General features: G+C 42.3%; 1 long non-coding RNA gene across 1 annotated transcript; it reads right to left on the bottom strand.

Moving 5' to 3' along the window:
- Positions 1 to 2834: 2834 nt before the first annotated feature.
- Positions 2835 to 24395, bottom strand: Gm49249. The gene is made up of 3 exons (XR_003951627.1): positions 23232 to 24395; positions 5284 to 5423; positions 2835 to 3135 (listed from the first exon to the last, which is right to left on the bottom strand). It is a non-coding gene; the product is annotated as a predicted gene, 49249 (long non-coding RNA).
- Between the last annotated feature and the right edge of the window lie 1091 nt (positions 24396 to 25486).

Genomic DNA, 25486 nt, shown 5'->3' with positions numbered 1-25486 from the left:
AGACTGGCAAAGACTCAAAGGTAATGTCTGACCTGGGAAAATAGATATTCAAAAAATAGTAGATCAAGATCTTAGCATTTCATTTATACTATATTTGCCTCAAAAAATGATTATTTTCCTTCGAGGAAATAGTTCTTGGGTTACTATTGAGTCCTAGTAGAGCTTAACTGCCTAGCTGCTTTGGTTGTTCCTATAAACAAATCCCCATGGCTGTAGTAAGTGGAAGCATGACCACCCAGGAATATCAAGTCCCAAAGAATAAGCTGTAAGTTATAAGGAGAAGTGGCCTTTGCAGACACAATTAAGTTCAAGATCTTAACATGGGTTGGTTTTTCTGCATCCTTAAGTGAGAACTTTATGATAGATGGCAACTAGATAGATAAAGCAGCAAAAGGTGTATAAAACGAACCAGATAAACCTGAAGATCAAGGTAGAGATTGGAGTGACTCTGCCACAAGCTCAGGGAATGGCAGCAGACAGCAGAAGCTGGCAGAGGCAAGAGAGAGACTCTCCCAGTCTTCTCTACAAACGTTGGTTTCTAGCCTGGTCACAGAGCTGCAATTCTCTGGTCGCTAGAACAGTCATGGAGGACATAAATCTGCCTCCCCGAGCCTCTAAATCCCCAGTGACTTGTTATAGCAGCAACAGAAAACTGATACAAGGACTTAACACGATGTGGATTCTATTCCGGAAATCTGAAGTCAGTTTTCCTGGGTTAAAGCCAAAGTGTTGGAAGACCTGACTCTTTTGGGAAGCTCTGAGGTCGGTTGGCCCTTCTCAGGTCTTCAGTGACGATCCCTGGGCTTCTGGGCTCTTTCTTCCCCTTTGAAATGTATCAATTTAGTCTCTGTTCCAGTCTGCACCGATCACCTCCCGAGTTCATCCTCTCCTGTGCTTATCAAGAATGTTGACGTTGCATTTGGCCTGGTGTTTATCAGAGATTCCAAGGTAGCTCTCTGTCTTAAAGTACTTAACTTCATCAACATTTACAGGTTTGGGGATTCGGGATGGGTATATTTGAGAGCCATTATTCAGCCTACCATATACTCTTCAGTCATTAGACTCCAAATGTCTACAAAACTGATAATACCCACAGAGAGATAATGTGCTACCCAAACACCACCCTGAAGTTCTTTGCAGCTGGACTCCATCCTCAGAGAAAGTGACGACATTCAAGTCATGGTGAAGACACTGGGAATTTTCATGCACACGTGATTACAGCTGTCAACTTGACGTACACCTTTAGTCACCTGAGAAGAAGAAACCTTGCCTGAAGAATTGTTTCAATCAGATTAGCCTGTGGCCATGTCTGTGGGACATTTTCTTAATTGATAGCTGATGCAGAAGGGCTCAGCCCACTGTGGGTGTTACAATCCTTAGGCAGATAGGCCTAGGCTTCATAACATAGATAGTTGAATGTGAGTCTGATAGCACCCCATAAGCATCATTGTTCCAGGGCTACTTCTTGTTGTTTCTTTGGTTTTTTGTCTTTCTTTTCCCCTAAAACAGGGTTTCTCTGTATAGCTCTGGCTGTCCTAGAACTTACTCTGTATAGACCAGACTGACCTTGAACTCAGAGATCTACCTGCCTCTGTCTCCTGAGTGATGGAATTAAAGGCATGTGCCACCACACCTGGAGTAGCCAGGGTTTTTGCTTCCAGCTCCGGCCTCCAGGTTCCTGCCTAGAGTTCCTACCCTGGCTTTCCTGGCTGATGAACTGAATGACACCTGTGAGCTGAAATAGACCCTCTCCTCCCCAAGCTGCTTTTGGTCACAGTGTTTGTCACAGCAACAAAGACACTCTTTGTGTTTTATTCCCGAGACATCGCCATATAGTTCTCACTCCCCAAATAGTCGTCTGTCAGTGAAAAGTCTTCAAGTCATCTTTCAAACCCTGTATAGGCAGAGTGATCAACTCTACAGTTTGTATGTGCTATGAAGAACGATGAGGCAGATAAATTCAGTGAACAGAATTCTGAGCAATATATGGCCTTACCGTCTTTGTTTGGAAATAGAAATGCCTAAAAGACCACATGAACTTCAGTGCACAGGCAAGGCTAACAATCTGGCCAGATAGTCAAGGACTTGAAAGAAATAAGAAATGGAAAATTAGTAAAATCGGTTGTACTGCCTATATAATGATCACACAGGTTATATTTTCCAGAGTTAGCCACACCAACATAACCTTCACAATGTGACAATGACAATGGGTCAGATTTTCATTTTTCTCCTTCAGCCTGGGCAAGTCCATAATTATGGCAGGAATAATGTCATATGAATTTTAAGCTATAAAGGGTAATATAATTTTCTTCTGGTACTCATATGACACCCACCTGTGGTGTTCAGTATCCAGGCTACAAGGAAGCCAAGTAATATAAAAAAAGACAAACAGAGATGGTCTAGCCTCAAACTCAGCTGAAGACCTGGTATTTATCAGTATCAATCTCTGGGCATAAGTATACAAGCCTTCAGAAGAATCCAGCCTTCAGCTTTGCTTACCCCGAGCAGCAATGGAAGCGTACGGACCCTGAGTGATCTTCTTATGTAGAAGATTCATGATCAAAATAAATGTAGTCTTAAACCATTGAATTTGCCGGGTAGTGGTGGTGCATGCCTTTAATTCCAACACTTGGGAGGCAGTGGCAGGTGGATTTTTGAGTTCGAGGCCAGCCTGGCCTACAGAGTGAGTTCCAGGACAGCCAGGGCTACACAGAGAAACCCTGTCTCGAAAACCCAAAAAACAAAACAAAACAAAAAACCAATACATTGAATTTGGGGTTGTTATACAGCACTAGAAAAAAAAAAAAAGGATAACAAAAACTCTCAGAATTGTCTCAGAGGGTAAAGTTATTTATTTCCATTATCAGTACTAAGCAGAAGTCAGTAATTACAGACAAGGCTATTAGAAGTCTGCAGGATGAGTAAACTGTTCTAGGCTATCAATCCAACCTTTCTGCAGCCACCTTGTGTTTACTCAGCAGGCCTATGAGCAGACTGTTGTGGACAGAGGGTGGGCGTTCCTCTAGCAAGGCTGCTCTGGCTACTTCTGTGGATGAGTGCTCATCCTTCCAACAGCGTGCTCTGCGGATGATCTCCAGGCTGCAGTGCAGGGAGCAGAAACCCAGGAAGAGCCTCCTGAATAAAGGAGATAGAGCCAAGAGTCCAAAGTGATAACATTCATAAGACAGTGTGTGTGAAAGAAGAGATTCACATAGGAAACCCCCACAGACCTACAGAGGCTCTGTATGGCATCGTGTGTGTGTGTGTGTGTGTGTGTGTGTGTGTGTGTGTGTGTGTATCTGTGAAAGAAGAGATTCACATAGGAAACACCCCCACAGACCTACAGAGGCTCTGTATGGCATCGTGTGTGTGTGTGTGTGTGTGTGTGTGTGTGTGTGTGTCTGTGAAAGAAGAGATTCACATAGGAAACACCCACAGACCTACAGAGGCTCTGTATGGCATCGTGTGTGTGTGTGTGTGTGTGTGTGTGTGTGTGTGTGTGTGAAAGAAGAGATTCACATAGGAAACACCCACAGACCTACAGAGGCTCTGTATGGCATCGTGTGTGTGTGTGTGTGTGTGTGTGTGTGTGTGTGTGTGTGTGTGTGTGTGTGAAAATGCTTAGGTCAAGGATGGTTCTCCACCTGTGGATCTTGACCCCTCTGGCAAACTTCTGGCTCCAAAAGAATTTACATTATGATTTATAGTAGTAGCAAAATTACAGTTATAAAGTAGCAACAAAAAAAAAATTATGGTTACAGCATGAGGAACTGTATCAGAATGTCACAGCATTAGGAAAGCTAAGAACCACTGGTATAAAGGGATGCAACCAGCCTAGAAAGACTTAGAAAACAGACACAGGAGAGAATGCAGGGAATATTCTTCTCTCAACAGTGGGAAGGAACTAGCCTCATGCTAACTTCAATTTAACAAACACCCCAAGCAAGCCCCCAAAGGGTCATACTGTGTCTCACCGTGTTAAAGAAAAAGAGCATTTCTTAGGTTCCCTTCTAAATAAGGTCCTGAAGGCAAATTTCAATTTGCTTTGGTTTGGTTTTCTGCCAACCGAATGTATTTTAATGTGATCTGAAAGGTGGAAACGAAGAAGTGTTCTCCCCCGTGCTTTGCTTGATGCTGAAGAGTAAAGATTTCCTTCTCCGGGTTCTTTAGTGTTCCTAGAGAGGAACCCTGTGGTACAGCGTCAGGATTATAGTGGCAAGAGCTTCCTAATACACCTAACAATGTCTATGGAAATCAGCAGTTGTAGGGCAATCTCATTGTTTTTTCCTTCTGAAGAGCAGAGGTAGCTGCTGCCCTCCAGGCTAAATATGCTAGTATTATGCAAATGTGACCTAAATACCACTGTCCCAGTCCTGACAGCTCTCCAGATCAATTTCCCATGGAAACATTTGATAGCATTATCTCAACTTCTTGAGAATAAATACTGTTAAAGAAATTAGTATTAGTTCTCGCTGTGTAACAAACTATCCTCTCTAAAACTTGGTATTTTAAAATAATACTTATTATCTCCTTGTTTTGTCTAGGCCAGGAAATTGGGAACAGGTTAGCTTGATGATTGCAGACCAGAACTTCTTTTGTGGTTACAATTATCAGCTAGAGACACAATCGTGTAAAAGTCTTACTGGTCCTGGGGCTTCCATTCCTAGGAATGCTCACTGGCAAGGCCATTAGGAGGATGCGGCAGTTCCTTAGTTACTATTGTCAGTAAGCCTTGGTGTCTCATAGGGGTTGCTTGACTGTCCTAGCTGGATTCTCCCAGAACAGGCAATCTGAGGAAGAGATTGGACAAGAAGCTGCCATGCCTTGTACGACCTCCTATTTCATCTCTGCTCCACTGTGTTCATTAGAGGCAAATCACTAAGCCCAGCCAACTCTCAAGGAGAAGTAATTTAGGCTCAGTTTTTTTGATGGGGGTTATGTCAAAGAAGTAGTAGACATGCTTTAAACCACCACACAACTCTCAATGGTATGAAAACATATTACTTTGCATAGTTCCAGTGCATTTAGAGGGTAATATCTGAAGATCTCCCCGTCATTAGGAACAATTTCAAAACCTCAAATTAGGTTATCTCTTCTCTCTTGGAAACTGATTATGTTTCTTTAATCTTCCTTCTGTCAGCTCAATGTTTCTTCTTCAAAGGCAATGCTTCATGAAGGTTAATTTGCCTTTCCTAACACTATCTAGGGTAATGTTGAAATTTGTTTCCATGTTCAACAAATGCCATTATTTTTTTATGCTGAATAAATATCAGAACTACAGACCTGGGACAGGAAAGGATGGTTCAGTGGTTAAGAGTGCTGGTGGCTCTTCCAGAGGATCCAGGTTCAGTTCCCTGCAACCATAGGGCAGCTCTCGTCTGTCTGTCACTCCAGTCCCAGGGGATCTAACACCCTCTTCTGGTCTTGACAGGCACAAGACACACATGTAGTACACAGAGATACATGTAGGCAAAACACATAAACATAAAACATACTTTTTTTTTCTTACAGCCAGATCTGGTGATGCATACCTTTAAATTCCAGCATTCAGGAGGCAGAAGCAAGTGAATCTTGATGAGTTTGAGGCTGGCTTGGTCAACATAGAAAATTGCAGGATGGCTAGGGTTACATTGGGAGCTCTTATCTCAAAAAAACAAAATAATTGAAAATAAAATAAAACTATACACCTTTCTTTTCTATGATCAAAAATTAAAGATTCTATCATTGTTTAAAGGAGCAAAATCCACAAAGCAGTTAAAATGTAGATAGGTTGTTTTAAAGTGTCTCGATAAAGGAACAGAAGAGGCGTAACCTAATTGACAGGCCCTGAGGTGCTGCTGTAGCTGCCGGGCAGAGTGGGCGGGTCAAGGGAGGAGGGCAGCGACGGACCAGCGGCTAGCTGCACTGGATATAGAGCCTTTGCACTTTTCCCTCCCGAGTGTCCCCTCCATCCATCCCCCACACTCCACACATCCTGTTTGCCCATGAGCCTGGGGAACTTGCAGCTTAAAGCCAGCCACCCCCACGGCAGCATGTACCCCAGCAACAAGAAGAAAAAGGTGTGGAGAGCAAAGAAAGAATGTTTGCTGAAGATGACCTTAGAGGAGAGACGCAAAGAATACATAAGGGACTATGTTTCTCTGAGCACCATTCTATCATGGAAGGAAGAGATGAAGAGCAAAGGCCAAAATGGTGGATGCATCCCTAATGGTTGGAGAAATGGTGGAGAATGTCATGGGAGAGAGAACCGGCAGATCGTTGCCTGAGACCGTTATGGAAAGAAAATCTTACAGCTTGGGCAATAGGAAAAGAGGCCCTTTATCTGATCTTGTTTTCCAGTCCATTTTGAACCAAGAAAGACTCATTGAAGACTCCTTGAGAAGAGTCTGCTCTGAAGAAGAAAAACAGACAAAAAGGATGGGAGACACATGCAGTTTTGTTACATGTCCAACTAACACTGACCTTCCTGGAGTCAACATTGAGAACTGAGAAGGTATTAAACTTAAAAATGACTGAATTTTGTGAGTTTTAAATAAAAATGCAGGTCTTCTAGTGTAGACAGGCAACTGGACTTCAGATCTCTGACTGTGTCTCTCTACTGGCTGTAGCCATCAGTCTTGAACATCCAGCAGCAGCACTTTGCCTTTATGAATGGTGGCAGCTGGCTATCTTTTCAGCAGAGCTTCCAAGATGAAAAAAAATAGTGTCTGCCAAAACCTAAAACATACAGTCTGTGTGTTTATCACTAGACCTTTGAAATGTATTTCTCTTGCATTTAAAAAATTTATGGTGCTTAACCTTAATTGTGATTTTTTTGTCAATAACTTTTCAAAAGAAAATAAAAAGGAACAGAAGAATTTGAATTACCTTACTGAATTCATTGAAGAAGAAAATGAGAGCACTTAAAAATAATTTCAATTCATTTTAAATTTTAAGAAGAGCGATGAATTTGTTTTAAGGTGCTCCCGTCTTAAAAATCCATTAGCCACTTCCCTTGTCACTAGGATAAAGTCCAGTTTCTGGAGGATGCAGGTTAGGGGAGGAAGGACTTATTGTGGTTCACAAATTCCAAGACTCTCAGTCTACCATGGCAGAGACATGTGGCAGAAGAAACTTAGCCTATGGCAGCAGGAGCTGGCAACTGCTTGTTTATGGGGGGTGAGGGGAGGTAGAGGGGAGATGGAGACACTTGAGGCTCCAATCAGAACAGCGATAACCATTAAAGGCCTGTCTCTAGTGATCTACTTCAACCATCTAGGCTTCACCCCCTAAAGGCTCCATACCCTTCAGGATAATGTCGGAAGCTGGGACTAAGTGTTCAACACGTGAGCGTGGAGTAGCCGATATCATGGATTTCAGACAGAGCAAAATGAGACCATCCTTGTAAGGCAATAATATTTACCAAGGTATTTCAGATAATTTAAAGATAACAGACATTTCTGTCAATGCAAAAAGAGCGGCTAATGAATCTAGAGATATATTACAAAAATGAAGAGAATTTATTAACCTTAGAGCTATTAGCACGGTTACTGGTATAAAATGAAACTCCCTGTATTAACTAATAGATTAATACAGCTAATGAGATTTTATTGCTTGGACAAGAATGTTATCAACCTAGATGGCAATCACTTCAAAGTTAATCTAAAACTTGGTCATTCTGCTAGACCTAAATGACTGCCTTTTGTGCCCTTAGATATGAGAGCCCATAACAATTTTCTGGACCAATCTTTAAGATATGATAAAATACAACTTAGCCCCAACTTGCTTAATAAAGTGGAAAATGGTGGAACTTGAAAGGTAGAAGAGAAGAAAGTCACGATGCTGGATTTTAGCTATGTGTTCCCAATGCAACATCAACATGCACACTCTCAGTTATTCTCTTTCAAGTTCTCTTTGCTGGTCTCTCTGTGCCCAGGTGACTCCGTACTCAATTATATCAGCTTTTCTTAACTTCAAATATACTCATACATTTTCATTTTACAACCTGTCTGTGGGGCAGGCGGCATAGCCAAGCATGTATAAGTATTGTCTGTCCAAGCCAGGTGGCCTGAGTCTGAGCCCTGAAACCCACCTACACAAAGGAGGAGGAGGAGGAGGAGGAGGAGGAGGAGGAGGAGGAGGAGGAGGAGGAGGAGAAAAAGAAGAAGGATTAAAACTTTTAAACATTGAGACAAGTGATGCCATAATGAAAAATGAATATATTTAGTATATTTGGACTTGGAGGCTAGAAATGATCTCAACAGATCCATGGGGATACCAGGTGATAGTCACTGTGGAAAAATAAGAAAAGGAACAATGTCTGGGAAATGCAGGTGATTTTAGCACCAGACACTTTTCCCAAAGCAACAATGTTGCCTCCTGTGAGAGGAGGTTCATTACAGTACAATATCTGGCCTTACCATGCCTGTTAATTTTGGAGAATGCAATTGCCTTCCACCCACCAAAAACCAAACAAACAAACAAAAACAAAACAAAACAAAACAAAACAAAACAAAACAAAACAAAACAAAACAGGGAACAGCCAAGAGTATGTGAATCACGAGTTTCCCTGACTGATTAGCTGTGATGTCAGTCAAGTATGTGGCTTAGCACGTGTTCTCTATTTTTTAAAAGGAGGTTTGTTTGTTTGTTTTGTCTTTGTTGTTTTAACAGGAAAGAGGCTAATCCAGGGCTGGTGAGAAAGCTAAGGGGGTGCAGGCACTTGCTGTGCATGCAAGCCTGGTAACCTCACTTTGATCTGGGAAACTCGTGTAAAAGTGCAAAGAAAGAACCAATATCAGAGCTGTTTTCTGACTTACACACACACACAACACACAGCACACAAGAGCACAAACACAAGCCATGGCACATGAACCCCAACCCTACATCACGAACAACATACAACAATAATAAATGAATGAATAACAAATAATACAAAAAAACCCCACAGGAACTCTAATAATTGTATTACAAATACTATCACTACCTGGAAAAGAAATATCACCCATATTCACAAATATATCCTCCAAATGGCTCCTAGAAACTAGACTGCCAGAAGGATGCTGCAAAATGATACCTTCAGACCTGATGCTTAGAGAGCTTAGAAACAGTCTAGGTTTTTAAGAACAACTGCAACTATAGTTTCTCTGATGGCGTCAGGCAATGATGAATTCATTTCTGCACATGAGTAAAGGAAATGAAGAGTATTATTATTTTAGATTTGGCCAAATGAGTGTATTGGCAAAGCTCCCGCATTAAATCCCCATGCTGTTTCTTCAACTAGTATTTGCATACTTGAATATCCAGTGACTGCGCATGCGCTAGATGAGAGTCTGGCAAGGAGGGTGAATTACAACTCCTCCCTCCCGAGGAACTGACATCCATTGGGTGAGGGGAAACCAGGGATGGGGAAAGACCTGGGTGGGTGGAGGGGTTGCCGCAAATTATCTTCTCCTGTCTCTTTTAAGAAAAAATTAAGCCGTTCCAAAAACACACATTTGATTCTTTGAACAAGAGACTCTATAAGACTTGCTCTGTCGGTCTACTTTCCATTCAGTAGACACAACAGCGTCATTTTTTCATAAGGGTCAGGGAGGAGGCGGCACAAATGTCTAACTTGAGAGTAGTGTGGAAAAAGATATTCTGTTTATAGAATCTCCTGAATAGGGAGATTTGCATGGGAATCATTGTCCAGTCTAAATTTTACTAATCGAGGAGAGAGAGAAACCCACTAACATACACAGTCCCAAACAAGTTTTTTTCGTTTGCTTGCTTATTTCTTTTGTTTTGTTTTCCAAGTATGCTCTGGAAGACACTTATGATCAAACATTCAAGAAGTCACATGTATTACTTTCAATTTGCCTAAAAAGATCTTAATTTAGGTAATTATAATTTGTAAATCATTGATCTAAACATGATACATGCCTTGAATGTTCCATTTGATCGCATGTCTTTTGTTAGCAATAAAGGTATTTATTGAGCATCTGGTGAGATGGCTAAGCAGGTAAACATGTTTGCCGCCAAGCCTGCCCACCCAAACTTGATCTTCCAGACCCACGTGGTGGAAAGAATCAACTCCTGCAACTCATCCTCTGATCACCACATGGGCACACCCCCACCTCAACACACGCAATAATGAAATAAAGGATCATTTAAGGCTTTAACCTGTGTAAGCACTGAACTAGAAATATAGATGTATCTCTTTTTTTCCTTCTCACTCTGGCCCCACTCGCTCCTATAGATGTATCTTGAATGAGGTTGAAAATTACACTTTTTTTTTTTACTTTGCAGTATATATAAAGATACTTCTTTAGCTGTTCATTTCATTTAAATTAGGTATATTCCATCATTGGCCACCTTTTAGGGTACCCCACAAACATGAACTGTTTTTGAGGCAGGAGTTTGCTATAAAGCCCAGGCTAGCCTCAACCTTGTTATAATTTCTCTCTGCCTCCTAAGTGCTGGGCTTACCGACACACACCAACATGTCTAACAACATTAATCTTCGAGGTAGGTACAGTTAAGTTCGTTTTATTGTTCAAAAACTGAGGTTCACACTTCTGGGAGAAGAGGAGATTAAAATTTCTCCAAATAATTTCCATATCATCTAATAGAATTGTCCATAACATTTACTAGCAGCTGCCAAATGAGAAAAGATGTTGAAACGAATGCTTTGAATACATATTTTTAAAAATATGCCTAAAAAACAAAACAAAACAGTGGAGTCTGGGGTAGAATAAAGAAGCAACTGGGCAGCTCTCAAATGTCACCGTCCTCACCTCCTCATTACATTGGATCCTGAAAATTCTCATCCATTGCCTTACATCTGGAGAAAAGCAACTGACTGATCAACCTTGTCTTTACTTTCTTCGTATCTTTTTTTTCCCACTAAGAAGAAATGGAAGTAAAACATTAGAAGTAAGCAGCATTTGTTCTTCTTTAACAGAGTATAGACTTCAACGTTCTACCCACTATACCCCCTGCCCCGGGATGATGTAAGCTCACTAAACTAGGCAGAGTCAAACATGGAACTTAACTCAAGGACAAGGACATCGGCATACACACATCCAATTGGATAAGCAGGAAACGGAGCCCTCTGCTCCACGTTAGAACCCAGAGGAAGAGTGGTCTCAGATATTGCAGAAAGGAAATCAATTAATCCCTTCAACTGGACCAGGGTTAGTAGAACACATGACAAGACGACCTTGAGCATGAAAAACAATAGCAGAAATTAGGAGACGGAACCCAGAAAAGGAAAAGAATAAACATGAAAAGGAAAAGAGGGAACACGGAGGAAAGCAAGAACAGAGGGGAATTCTTCCAGCCATATCCAAAGGAATAAGAACAGCAGTCAACTAAAGCTAAGTTCAAATAAAAGACAGAAATAAAATAAAACAAAGACTTTGTGGCTGCCTGGAAAGCTGAAGTGAAGTGGATTACATCATAGAGAACAAGTAACTATAGAAGAAGCAAAGCAAGCCACTACTAAAATCTTGAGTTACTAACAGAGGGGGAAAAAATCCTTAGGTAGCAATAATAAACACTGAAGAGAAGACACAATACAGAGAACTTAAGATGGAAAATAAAGACAAATATATTTTGTCCTTAATTAGAAAAAAATAGAGACTATGAAAAGTGAGCCCCATTCAGATCACCAATGAAGAAAGTACCACTTTATTTTTACTCCACTATAAATATAGGCAATGAACTAGTTATTTATCGCCATATATAAGGTAATATTTACTTTACCTGTGAGTACATCACCAAAAGAAACATGACACTTTCATTTGGTGTCATAATTAAAGCAAATATCAAATATCACTTATGTCCCTTAGGACTTCACAAGTAAGCTGGCTCATCACTAAGTCTTATAAAAGCATGCATACATCTCTATGTCACAAATTTAAATTATTTTATAACTGACTTTACTATATAAGTTGTGCTCTCTGTAACTCTGCGTTTACTTAAACCTTTTGTCTTGAAACTATTCCCTAGACTAGTCTATAGATTTAACCAAACTGCCAAACGTTAAAAGAAAAACTCCACAGCCTGCAATCTGATTGCCATAAAGCCTGCAGCCTACTCAGGTGTACAACATGTATAAGGATGTAGAACTGAAGCCGTATTCCTTTTATAGTACATTGATCACCAGGAGCAGCTGTTTCATCCAAGGGGTAGAATATGAGTGTCATAGCATCAGAGCCACAGGATGGGGCTCCTGGCATCATTGAGAAGCATCCTTTTACCAGTACTAATCAATTATAGTAACCGAGAGTTTAGCCTACTCCTCAGGCTCATGTTGAGTAACAGAACTGCACAGGGTTACACATCCCCTGGTGGTATCTGTCCTTCATAGTATCTAGCCTATACACAGACATCCAATGGGAACTATTTTCATTTTAATAATGAAGAGAATGAAAAGTGCCCTTAAGTTGTTTTAAACATTTCCATTCAAAGGAAATTGAAGAGTCGCCAATCTACCTTTAGCCTGTAGCAAAAGTAATCTAAATGTGCCCTACTCATAACTCCTTAAAAATCTTCATATCAGGGCAAAAAAAAATGCATTAAGAGATGTTTTTCTTAATACTTTAATGATGTGTTTTCCTTCCTTTCCCTTTAGATGAAGGGTCAGACATGAACTTACACCTTGCCCAAACTTGCATGATAATTGCTTTTGAAATCCAAATGCTGGCCGTGTTCCCCCCACCACACACACACACACACACACACACACACACACACACACACACACACCCTTTGCTCAAAAAGCAGCGCACATGCCTACTAATTTTGTGTTTGTGCTTTGAGCCTCACTAACGTTTCCTGTGGGTAAGATTTCAAATTATGTAGCTCATCCACTGAAGTGCTAATTCATGAGAAATAAATGTCACTTTTGGAAGTTACCCATAAGCAATGTGTGCCAGCTGTTTCTTATGTCAACTTGACACAGGCTAGAGTCATTGGAGAGAACGGAGCCTCGACTAAGGAAATGTCTCCATAAGAGCAGGCTGCACGTAAACCTGTTGGGCATTTTAAAAATTAATGACGGGGAGGCCATTGTGGGAGGGGCCACCCCGTCTGGTGGTCCTGGGTTCTGTAAGAAAGCAGTCTAAGCAAGCCAGGAAGCAGCACCTCTCTATGGCCTCCTGCCTCCAGGTTCCTGCCCTGTTTGAGTTTCTGTCCTGACTTCCTTCACTGATGATCGGTGATGAAGTCTAAGACAAATCAGTCCTTCCTTTCCAAGCTGTTTTGGTCATGGTGTTTCATCACAGCAATGATAACCCTAGCCATGACACATCAAACATGACTTTAGCTTTTTTGGTTTTGTCGTGGGTTTTTGTTGTTGTTGTTATATGAGTTTTGTTTTGCCTCACTATATAGCTCTGGCCTTTCTAGAACTCACCATGTAGACAAGGCTGGCCTCAAACTCACAGAGATCCACCTGCCTTTGAGTTCCTCTTGAGTGCTGGGATTAAAGATGAGGATCACCGTATCTGGCTAACTTTGCTTTACTTGTTAAATCTTTAAAATCCATAATACTAACTTCCCTTTCCTCAATATCTGCCAAAGAAGTCAACTCCCGTCTTTTCACGTCTGGAAGCAGCCTAATAAGATTGACTTGCCTAAGAAGGAAGACAAGCAGAAGCCCAGCATGAGTGGACACAGCCCTTCCGTCTGAGATATTTCTCACTGCACCTCCTTGCTTGTACATCTGCTCATTTGTCAGGATGTTTTTGCTCTTCCATCTGCCGTGCTCCCTCCCAGAAAGAACCAGGTGCTCTGTCTGACTCCACAATGCTTGAGTTATTGTATGATGATTATGACTCCATTTGGATTCTCTATATTGATTGTGAGCACTTGGCTAGACTTGGGGATACAGGACTAACGGCTGCAGAAGCAAAGACAGGGAGACATTGTCATGGTAACTCCTCAAAACCAACTCTGGTGGGGGGACTTTTTTTCTCCCAATATAGAAATATGAGAAAAGAAATGTGGGCCTCGGGGCCAAAACATATCTTGTTGTTGTTATTGCTAAGTGAGAAGACTCATCTTTTCTCCTCCTCCTCTTCCTCTTTTTCTCCTTCCTCCTCCTCCTCTTCCTCTTTTTCTTCTTCCTCCTCCTCCTCTTCCTCCTCTTTTTCTTCTTCCTCATCCTCCTCTTCCTCTTCTTCTTCTTCCTCCTCCTCCTCTTCCTCTTTTTCTTCTTCCTCCTCCTCCTCTTCCTCTTCTTCTTCTTCCTCCTCCTCTTCCTCTTTTTCTTCTTCCTCCTCCTCTTCCTCTTTTTCTCCTTCCTCCTCCTCCTCTTCCTCCTCTTTTTCTCCTTCCTCCTCCTCCTCCTCTTCCTCTTTTTCTTCTTCCTCCTCCTCCTCTTCCTCCTCTTTTTCTTCTTCCTCCTCCTCCTCTTCCTCCTCTTTTTTCTTCTTTGATTTTTTTGAGACATGGTTTCTCTGTGAAGCCCTGGCTGTCCTGAACTCACTCTGCAGACCAAGCTGGCTTTGAACTAAAGAGATCCACCTGCCTCTCCCACTTGAGTACCGGGATTAAAGACACGCACCCAAAACACTGGGCTAAAAGAATCTTACCGACTACAGTGACAGAATTTTCTGATAAGGCAATCAAGGTAAAACTTCATTTTTTTTTTTGAGGTTAGCATACATAAGAATGGGTTTCATTATGACACTTACATTTAATTTTCTGTGGGGCTATGTGTATGCGGAGGCAGGTGCCTAAAGAGGCCAGAGGCCTCAGGTTCCCTGAAGCTGGAGTTCTAGGCAGCTGTGAGCCATCTGACTTGAGTGCTGAAAACCAAATTTGGGTCCTCTGCAAGAGCAGTATATGCTCAACTTCTGAGCCATGTACCCTCATCATGACATCATTATACACACATGCTACTGTGCTTTGCTCTGACTTATAAGTTAAGGCTCATCTCAAATGCTCCTTTGGCTTAGACTCGCCCATTGCACATAGAGAATCAGCACAAACACTCAACAAAAGGGAAAGCTTGGTCCCATTCTTCCTTGAGCAAGTCTCTTCAGCTCTTCTGCCTTGCTTTGTGCCACACTTGTTCTTTGCCTTCTTCCTCTATCCCGCACCCATTGCACTTTATCCATTAGGACAATGGAGGGTTGTTTTGTTTTTTTTCAGTTACAGAGAGAACATCTATGTCCATTTTTTGTCTTCAGAATGCAGCTCAGAAATTTCAGACCCTAGAAATTTGAAGGGAAGCTGAGAGATGTCCTTTGTGTGTATGTGATTATGGAGCTGACCAAACAAGCCCAAAGAGTGGTGAGAACACTACAGTCAGGAGGCCTTTCCTCCGATTAATGGCTTACACTGTCCCCCTGGCACACAGGAGACTGAGACTGGAAGCTCACAAGTTCTAGGATAACCTGGACCCTGTCCCAAAAGAAGGAGGGGGAGGAGGAAGAGGAAGAAGAGGAGGAAGAAGAGGAAGTGGAAGAGAGAGGGAAGAAAAGGAAAAGAGGAAGATGAAGAGGAAGAAGAAAGAGGAGGAAGAAAAAGACCTGTCTCTGTTCTGGTATAACTGAGAAGACATTGGAGCATTTGACTGTCACACTATGCCTGTGCTGTCACAGTGTGCCTGTGCTGTCACAGTGTGCCTGTACTGTCACAGTGTGCCTGTGCTGTCACAGTGTGCCTGTGCTGTCAGAGTGTGCCTGTGCTGTCACAGTGTGCCTGTGCTGTCACAGTGTGCCTGTGCTGTCAGAGTGTGCCTGTACTGTCACAGTGTGCCTGTGCTGTCAGAGTGTGCCTGTACTGTCATAGTGTGCCTGTGCTGTCACAGTGTGCCTGTGCTGTCACAGTGTGCCTGTGCTGTCAGAGTGTGCCTGTGCTGTCACAGTGTGCCTGTGCTGTCAGAGTGTGCCTGTGCTGTCACAGTGTGCCTGTACTGTCAGAGTGTGCCTGTGCTGTCACAGTGTGCCTGTGCTGTCAGAGTGTGCCTGTGCTGTCACAGTGTGCCTGTGCTGTCAGAGTGTGCCTGTGCTGTCAGAGTGTGCCTGTACTGTCAGAGTGTGCCTGTGCTGTCACAGTGTGCCTGTACTGTCAGAGTGTGCCTGTGCTGTCAGAGTGTGCCTGTGCTGTCAGAGTGTGCCTGTGCTGTCACAGTGTGCCTGTGCTGTCAGAGTGTGCCTGTGCTGTCACAGTGTGCCTGTGCTGTCAGAGTGTGCCTGTGCTGTCAGAGTGTGCCTGTACTGTCACAGTGTGCCTGTGCTGTCAGAGTGTGCCTGTACTGTCAGAGTGTGCCTGTGCTGTCACAGTGTGCCTGTACTGTCACAGTGTGCCTGTGCTGTCAGAGTGTGCCTGTGCTGTCAGAGTGTGCCTGTGCTGTCACAGTGTGCCTGTGCTGTCAGAGTGTGCCTGTACTGTCACAGTGTGCCTGTGCTGTCAGAGTGTGCCTGTACTGTCAGAGTGTGCCTGTGCTGTCACAGTGTGCCTGTACTGTCAGAGTGTGCCTGTACTGTCACAGTGTGCCTGTGCTGTCACAGTGTGCCTGTGCTGTCACAGTGTTCCTGTGCTGTCACAGTGTGCCTGTGCTGTCACAGTGTGCCTGTACTGTCACAGTGTGCCTGTGCTGTCAGAGTGTGCCTGTACTGTCACAGTGTGCCTGTGCTGTCACAGTATGCCTGTGCTGTCAGAGTGTGCCTGTACTGTCACAGTGTGCCTGTGCTGTCACAGTGTGCCTGTACTGTCACAGTGTGCCTGTACTGTCAGAGTGTGCCTGTGCTGTCACAGTGTGCCTGTACTGTCAGAGTGTGCCTGTACTGTCAGAGTTTGCCTGTGCTGTCACAGTGTGCCTGTACTGTCACAGTGTGCCTGTGCTGTCACAGTGTGCCTGTACTGTCATAGTGTGCCTGTGCTGTCACAGTGTGCCTGTGCTGTCGCAGTGTGCCTGTGCTGTCACAGTGTGCCTGTGCTGTCGCAGTGTGCCTGTGCTGTCACAGTGTGCCTGTACTGTCACAGTGTGCCTGTGCTGTCACAGTGTGCCTGTGCTGTCAGAGTGTGCCTGTACTGTCACAGTGTGCCTGTACTGTCACAGTGTGCCTGTGCTGTCACAGTGTGCCTGTGCTGTCAGAGTGTGCCTGTACTGTCACAGTGTGCCTGTACTGTCACAGTGTGCCTGTGCTGTCGCAGTGTGCCTGTGCTGTCACAGTGTGCCTGTGCTGTCACAGTGTGCCTGTACTGTCACAGTGTGCCTGTGCTGTCAGAGTGTGCCTGTGCTGTCACAGTGTGCCTGTGCTGTCACAGTGTGCCTGTACTGTCAGAGTGTGCCTGTGCTGTCACAGTGTGCCTGTACTGTCACAGTGTGCCTGTACTGTCACAGTGTGCCTGTGCTGTCGCAGTGTGCCTGTACTGTCGCAGTGTGCCTGTACTGTCACAGTGTGCCTGTACTGTCACAGTGTGCCTGTACTGTCACAGTATGCCTGTGCCTGTACTCAGTCCCAAATACCCTCCCTAATAACTGGAAACTGCAACATTCCTGCAGACAAAAATCTATAACTATATTTGACAGTATAACATAGCCAAAAAGCAGTGTGAAGTAATCTTCACTGTGTATCTCTATTTCAGACCCACGCAAATGCATGCCATGAATATCCCTTACTGAATATGGAGAACCCTAGTTGTGAATGAGAATATGAGTTTTTTTGTCTTTTGTTTTTTAAAGATTTATTTATTTATTTTATGAATATGAGTACAGTGTTGCTGTCTTCAGACACACCAGAAGAGGGCATCAGATCTCATTACAGATGGTTGTGAGCCACCATATGGTTGCTGGGAATTGAACTCAGGACCTCTGGAAGAGCAGTCAGTGCTCTTAACTGCTGAGCCATCTCTCCAGCCCCGAGAATATGAGTTTTTTAACTTTACAGCATCTATTGTGCCAGATATACCACATTAGGAAGAAGAGAAGCAGATCAAGTACTAATTAACCACACCCAACATACCCAGTTAGACATTCCCAACATTGTCTCTGTGACAACACTGAATTGGGCAGTGGTGGGACGCAGCTTTAGTCCCAGCACTCAGGAAGCAGAGACAGATCTCAGAGTTCAAGGCCAGGCTGGGCTACAGAGTAAGTTCCAGAACAACCAGGGTTACACAGAGAAACCCTATCTTGAAAAACAACAATAATGACATTGAATTTTAAAATATGTAAAACATCTGTTCACTTACAAAATATCTTGTATTAACTTTTAATGTGTTACCCAAACATCAATAGAAAGCTAAACTAGTTTGTCAGATTCTATAAAGCTTACGTCTATAAAATGATCTCTTCTCTAAAGTATGATTCTGTTTTAAAGACAGTGAAACAAATCTGGTTTCCCTCTAGTAATCATTATCGTTCTGGCATCATACAGGGATTCAGGCAATAATATTCTATACCTCAACTTGAATACTCAACCATTTCATAATAGCAACCAAGACTGTGAAACGTATTAATGATTACATGCCATTAATATCATTTAATAGGTAGAAAAAGGAGAAATTCTTGTGCTTTCACATATGGGCTGTACTTAAGATTAATACCAGCTTAGATTATATAGCAAAAGTTAAAATTATGTAGAGGAATTAAAAATGCAACTAATAACAAAAAACCTAGGATGGCAAAAACTATTCTCAACAATAAAAGAACCTCTGGTGGAATCACCATGCCTGACCTCAAGCTGTACTACAGAGCAATTGTGATACAAAACAAAACAAAACAAAACAAAACAAAACAAAACAAAACAAAACAAAACAAAACAAAACAAAACCAACAACAAACAGCGTGGTACTGGTACAGCAACAGACAGGTAAATGAATGGAATAGAATTGAAGACCCAGAAATGAATCCACACACCTATGGTCATTTGATCTTTGACAAGGAGGCTAAAATCATCCAGTGGAAAAAAGACAGCATTTTCAACGAATGGTGCCGGCACAACTGGCGGTTATCATGTAGAAGAATGCAAATTGATCCATTCTTACCTCCTTGTACAAAGTTCAAGTCTAAGTGGATCAAGGAATTCCACATAAAACTAGAAACACTGAAACTTATAGAGGAGAAAGTGGGGAAAAGCCTCGAAGATATGGGCACAGGGGAAAAATTCCTGAACAGAACAGCAATAGCTTGTGCTGTAAGATCGAGAATCGACAAATGGGACCTCATAAAATTGCAAAGCTTCTGTAAGGCAAAAGACACCGTCAATAAGACAAAAAGGCCACCAACAGATTAGGAAAGGATCTTTACCAATCCTAAATCTGATAGGGAACTAATATCCAATATATACAAAGAACTCAAGAAGATGGACTCCAGAAAATCAAATAAACCTATTAAAAAATGGGGTTCAGAGCTAAACAAAGAATTCTCAACTAAGAAATACCGAATAGCTGAGAAGCACTTGAAAAAAATGTTCAACATCCTTAATCATCAGGGAAATGCAAATCAAAACAACCCTGAGATTCCACCTCACACCAGTCAGAATGTCTAAGATCAAAAATTCAGGTGACAGCAGATGCTGGCGAGGATGTGGAGAAAAAGGAACACTCCTCCACTGCTGGTGGGATTGCAAATTGGTACAAACACTCTGGAAATCAGTGTGGCTGTTCCTCAGAAAATTGGACATAGTACTACCTGAGGATCCCGCAATACCTCTCCTGGGCATATATCCAGAAGATGTTCCAACTTGTAATAAGGACACACGTTCCACTATGTTCATAGCAGCCTTATTTATAATAGCCGGAAGCTGGAAAGAACCCAAATGTCCCTCAACAGAAGAATGAATACAGAAAATGTGGTAAATTTACAAATGGAATACTACTTAGCTATTAGAAACAATGAATTGATGAATTTATTTATCTGGAGGATATCATCCTGAGTGGGGTAACCCAATCACAAAATAACACACATGATATACACTCACTGATAAGGGGATATTAGCCCAGAAACTTAGAATACCCAAGATACAATTTGCAAACGTTGAACTGGAACCCCATAGGAGGAACATCAATATGAACTAACCAGTACTCCCAGAGCTCCTTGGAACTATACCAACAATCAAAGAAAACACATGGTGGAACTTGTGGCTCTAGCTATATATGTAGCAGAGGATGGCCTAGTCGGTCATCAATTGGAGGAGAGGCCCTTGGTCCTGTGAAGGTTCTATGCCCCAGTATAGGGGAATGCCAGGACCAGGAATGGGAGTGGGTGGATTGGGGAGCAGGGGTTGGGGTAGGAGATACGGGATTTTTGGAGGGGAATCTAGGAAAGGGGCTAACATTTGAAATGTAATTTAAGAAAATATCTAATAAAAATTTTAAATAAAAAACCCTCAAATCCTACTAAAAGAACAGCTTTAATAATCTGATAGTTTTAAAAAAATTAACCAACTTCTTATGTTTGTTTTTCAGAAGATGGTTAATTTTTTAAAACTATCAATGTAAAATTTAAAATGTTTGTGCTAACAACTGTATGAATTTTATTTCCTATAGTTTAATGCTCCCCTCTGTGTGTGTGTATGTGTGCATGTGTATGTGTGTATGCACATACACGCACATTAGGGGTAGTTGGCGCATGTGTGTTTTCAGATGGAAGTATGTTAAAATCTTAATAAAAAATAAAATTTTTTTCCTCTGGAATAAAAAAAAATGCAAGTTTGTAAAGATACATGCTGCCTGGCAACAAATGGGTGTGTGTAATCAGCCAAAAGTCCATATCATCCACAAATATTGTGTACAGATTTTTTCTTCCTAAAAAAAGAGCTTCCGGCTGGGCATAGTGGCGCACGCCTTTAATCCCAGCACTCTGGAGGCAGAGGCAGGCGGATTTCTGAGTTTGAGGCCAGCCTGGTCTACAGAGTGAGTTCCAGGACAGCCAGAGCTATACAGAGAAACCTTGTCTCGGAAAAACAAACAAACAATCAAACAAACAAACAAACAAACAGCTTCCGGGCCAGTGAGATGGCTCAGTGAGTAAAGGCACTGGCCACCAACCCTGACGACCTGTTTGATCCCCAGTACCCAATAGGTAGAAGAAAGCCGACTTCCAGATGCTGTCATCTGATCTCCACATGTGGGAGGTGGCACACGGGCTCCCCCCTCCCCAATCAAGCAATAAATATAATTTTAAAAAATTTAAAGAAACAACTTCAGAAAAATTGCAGGTATATAGGTGAGGGTGACCATCTTTTCAAACCTTGAAGCCAAACTTGTCTCTGTCAGCTCATTTCACACTTCAATCCAAGCCATTATGGCACATGAAAACTACAAAAAAGAATCCAGCTACTCCCAAATGTGGCTAGTTCATCAGCTCAGGAGTGGTGTTTTCTCAATGCTGAGAGTCTTCTGGGCAGAAAGCAAACGGCTGCAAACTAGCCAATTACAGGACAAACCAAAATGCATGCACATGCGCACACGCGCACACACACACACACACACACACACACCAGTCCTGTGGATGACAATCTGTTAGGTTCTATGAGTGAATTTTAAAAGCTCATCTTTAGAAAATTGCAAAGTTGGTTTTCAGAGAAGAGCCTTGTTTACTTTTTTTCCTGACGTGATTTTTAAACAACCCCAGGAGATGACCTTCCTTGAAGCCGAAGACATGCATTCGTTGTAGATCTGTTTTAAATGTATCTTAGTGTTATGGTCACCACTCTTCTGTTTTGAATATTATAATTAGGTTATTTTTAGAATGGGCTTCAGGTAACACCCACATTATTAGCCAACTACAGAAAGCAAAGGCTGTAATATTCCAGCTACGTTTAATTTTAAAAGAACTTTTGCCTGAGTATTTAATGGTTCTTCATACACTTTGGGTTGTTAAAACAAGCAAGGAGGCAGAGATATTCTAGAATATCATCTCTTGTCCATTAACTTTTGTTCTTGTTGTTCTTCCTGGATGTGATTCAACATAGCCCTCATTGCCAAGTCATAGGCTAAACGTTGTTAAGGGCAGCTCAAAGTCAGAGAGAGGGGAGGAGGGAGAGGGGAGAAAGAAAGAGAGAGACAGAGAGACAGACAGAGACAGACAGAGAGAGGGATACATACATGTGGTATTCTAATCAGGATTTAACAATACAGGTGCCCATCTAGTTAGCTTCAGTGAGGGGGCGTTTATGGATACCATGCAAAGAATTCCATGAGATCTGACGGGAGGAGTAGCAAGCTTTGTTCAAAACTAAAACTGAGAAGTAGATTAACTATCTGTAACCATGGCTACCTTTCCTACAAGCCACAGCCTGGTCCTTGAGCATCTCTCCGTCTCTCTGTCTCTCTCTCATCAGGATTCTTCTGCTCAGTAGCATTGCTTCCTACCCTGGTCTCTCAGTTCCATTGACCATCTCAGCTGAAATGATCCTTTGTGAGCCTCAGCGCACACTCTGAAGGCAGGGGCTGGGGGTGGGTGTTGCTGTGAGTGGGTCAGCGACATGACTGTGATGGATCCCTTTGAGTTCTCTGGCATGATCAATTAGACCGGAGTAGACAGACCACCAGCGTGTGCCCTTCTTGAACAAGAGAGGCAAAGACAGACATTTGCAGGCTGACATCTGTGAATGATTAGCCTGCTGCCACTACTTGAACGGCACATTATAGCATAGCTTCATGGTATATTATTTTAAGGGCCACTTCATTTTCTCACATTTTTGTTCAGTGTATGTACATGTGCCTCAATGAGTTTATATGTGTCACATGTATGCAGGTGTCCAAGGAGCACAAAGGTTATCAGATCTCCTGAAACTGAAGTTACAGGCCAGCTGCCCAACATAGGTGCTGGGAATATGGATTGGGGGACCGGCATCCTTTGCAAGAACAGTAAATGCTCTTGACTGCTGAGCCATCTCTCCAGCCTCTGCTTTCACCGTTTCTCAAAATGTACTCTAATCTCAGTCGAATTTCAAACAGGAAGCATCTGTTTATATCAAAGGGACTTTAATACGAAAGGATTGGTAACATAGGAGATGGAGATAAACAGCATCCAGTACCAGCAATGGCTATTGGTTCCCTGGGCTGCAAGGACAAGAAGATACTTACCTGTAGATACTAGAATCCCAGAGCCACACCTGCTACTGGAGGTGCTGCTGAGGCAGCCAGAAGGGAAGAACTACCCCTGCAATTCTATTCTTTTCCTGTCCCAGTGTCCTTGTGGCCACTATTGCCCACACAGGAACCCAGCACCTGTGTATGTTTAGGTTGCTGTAACAGAATAATGACCTGGCCAGTTTAAACAGCAGACATCTTCTACTTACAGTTTCAGGGGCTGTGAAGTTGAAGGTCAGTGTGCCGGCTCTTTCTAGCTTGGAGACAGCTGTCTTCTTGCTGTATCTTTGTGTGTTCAAAAGAGACCTATACACGTCTTTTTTTTTCTTTTTATAAAACCATGGCCCCGTCAGATTAGGGATCCATCAAAGTTTTAGTGTGAAAAGGCTCGAGCGTTTCATCCTTTGATTCTCAGCTGCTGTCACTATTTTAGGAGACTGTGGGATCTTTGGGAAGTGGAGACTAGAGAGAGGAAGTGGGTCACTGGGCGAGAGAGTCTAAGATTTTATAGAGTGGCCTCGTTTCCTGTTGCCTCAATTTCATGGCGATAAGCCCGGAAGTGAGTAAGCCGCCTCCTGCTCCTGAAGCCGCAGCTTGAAGCTGCTCCACAGCTTCCACAGCCTCCCACACCCCAACCCCACAAACCATGGTCCAAACAAACCCTTCCTCCTTTGAGTTGCTTCTGGTCAAGTATTTGTTCACAGCAATAACAAAAGTTGCTGAAACAGCCCCTACTTTTCTGACCTCATTAATCTTCCAAAAGACGCTGTTTCCAAATATTGTCACCAACAGGGGTTAGAATTTCAGCATATGAGTTGGGTGGAGAGCGAACAAATCAACAGAATCACAAAGAAATGAGACTTCTCCCCTAACTCCACCTCCACACTACCAACATACGCATTCTACTGTGAAACAGAGAGGGCAATAAATAGATCTGAGGGCAAACAGTGAGAGGTCTTTTCAGAATAAATGTGTTCAGGGCCAGAGCCATACCAGGTCCTAACCCAGGTCTTCTAATTCCAGATCCAGCTGACAGTGAGTTCCGTTGAGCCCTCAATATAAAGGGCAGCTCTCCTGGGCTCATCCTTTTCTGAATTTCCATGCTATTTTCTTTCTTTATCTTGTGATTCATCAATGGTTACTCTCTTACTTTCTTGTGAGCAATATTCTATCATTGATACATCCAAATGTATCAATATTATAAGATCAAGAATCGTGAAGATTTCAAGTGGCAGCCTTCTGATTGATTTCACATCCTGTACCTGCTAGATAACCACTTTTATTGAATAATTTCTTCCGCCAATTTAGCAAATGTTGTTAAGAATAGTTCTACCGGAACAAGGATTATACCAATAGATATGCTAATGTGTGTATAGGAGAAAGACTGAAGGGTGTGAACATCACATAAAGAAATACAGGCGGGGCTGGTGAGATGGCTCAGTGGGTAAGAGCACCCGACTGCTCTTCCAAAGGTCCAGAGTTCAAATCCCAGCAACCACATGGTGGCTCACAACCATCCGTAACGAGATCTGACTCCCTCTTCTGGAGTGTCTGAAGACAGCTACAATGTATTTCCATATAATAAATAAATAAATCTTTAAAAAAAAAAAAAGAAATACAGGCTACTAAGGAATACGGAGAACAGAAGAAATAGTCTTCCCCAGGGAAGAGCACACCAACAGGCTATCCAATACTGAGTGGTCAGCCCTGAATTATAGACACACAAGTAACATTATATAGACTGTGATGGCTCTATTTATGTGTTTAGGAATATATATTCATTTTTATATATAAATATATAAACAAAATAAAAAAGAGGTCAGGGCACGCCTTTAATCCCAGCACTTGGGAGGCAGAGGCAGGTGAATTTCTGAGTTCAAGGCCAGCCTGGTCTACAGAGTGAGTTCCAGGACAGCCAGGGCTACACAGAGAAACCCTGTCTCGGGAAAAAAAAAAAAAAAAAAAAAAAGAAAGAAAGAAAAAAAAGAGTCTAGAATGTGAGAGAGAACAAGGGGGTGTGTACATGGCGTGGCTGGGGGAGTAAGGAAGGGGGAAATAATGTAATTATATATCTTAATTTTAAAAACTATTTAAAAATAATAGTTCCATTATTTCTTTTTAAAAACTGCATTATTTTCTAAAATGCCATATTTCTCTAGCCATCAAGAAAGTTTTTTTTGATTCTAGGAAATTATCTGTGTAAATATTGTTTATTATTTTGGATGTAATCTCAATGAGGGATCTATTCGTATGAACCGGGAGCACTAGGTACTTTAAAGTTCTTAGCGTTGCCTTTATCGTGACCGTTATCTGTCCTTATTGAGAAACTGCAGTCCTCTTTTCTTATGAGTGCCCTGTGAGTATCTGGTATAGCTGCTATTGTTAATAATTTATCACACCATCCTTACTTACAATAAAAAATGTAGAAAAATCAGCAATTCTTGGCAAAAATCTTCTGGAAGTG

Source organism: Mus musculus, chromosome 15 (assembly GCF_000001635.26).
Source record: "Mus musculus strain C57BL/6J chromosome 15, GRCm38.p6 C57BL/6J".
NCBI classification, from domain to species: domain Eukaryota; kingdom Metazoa; phylum Chordata; class Mammalia; order Rodentia; family Muridae; genus Mus; species Mus musculus.
This window is presented reverse-complemented; position numbering and strand designations above follow the sequence as displayed.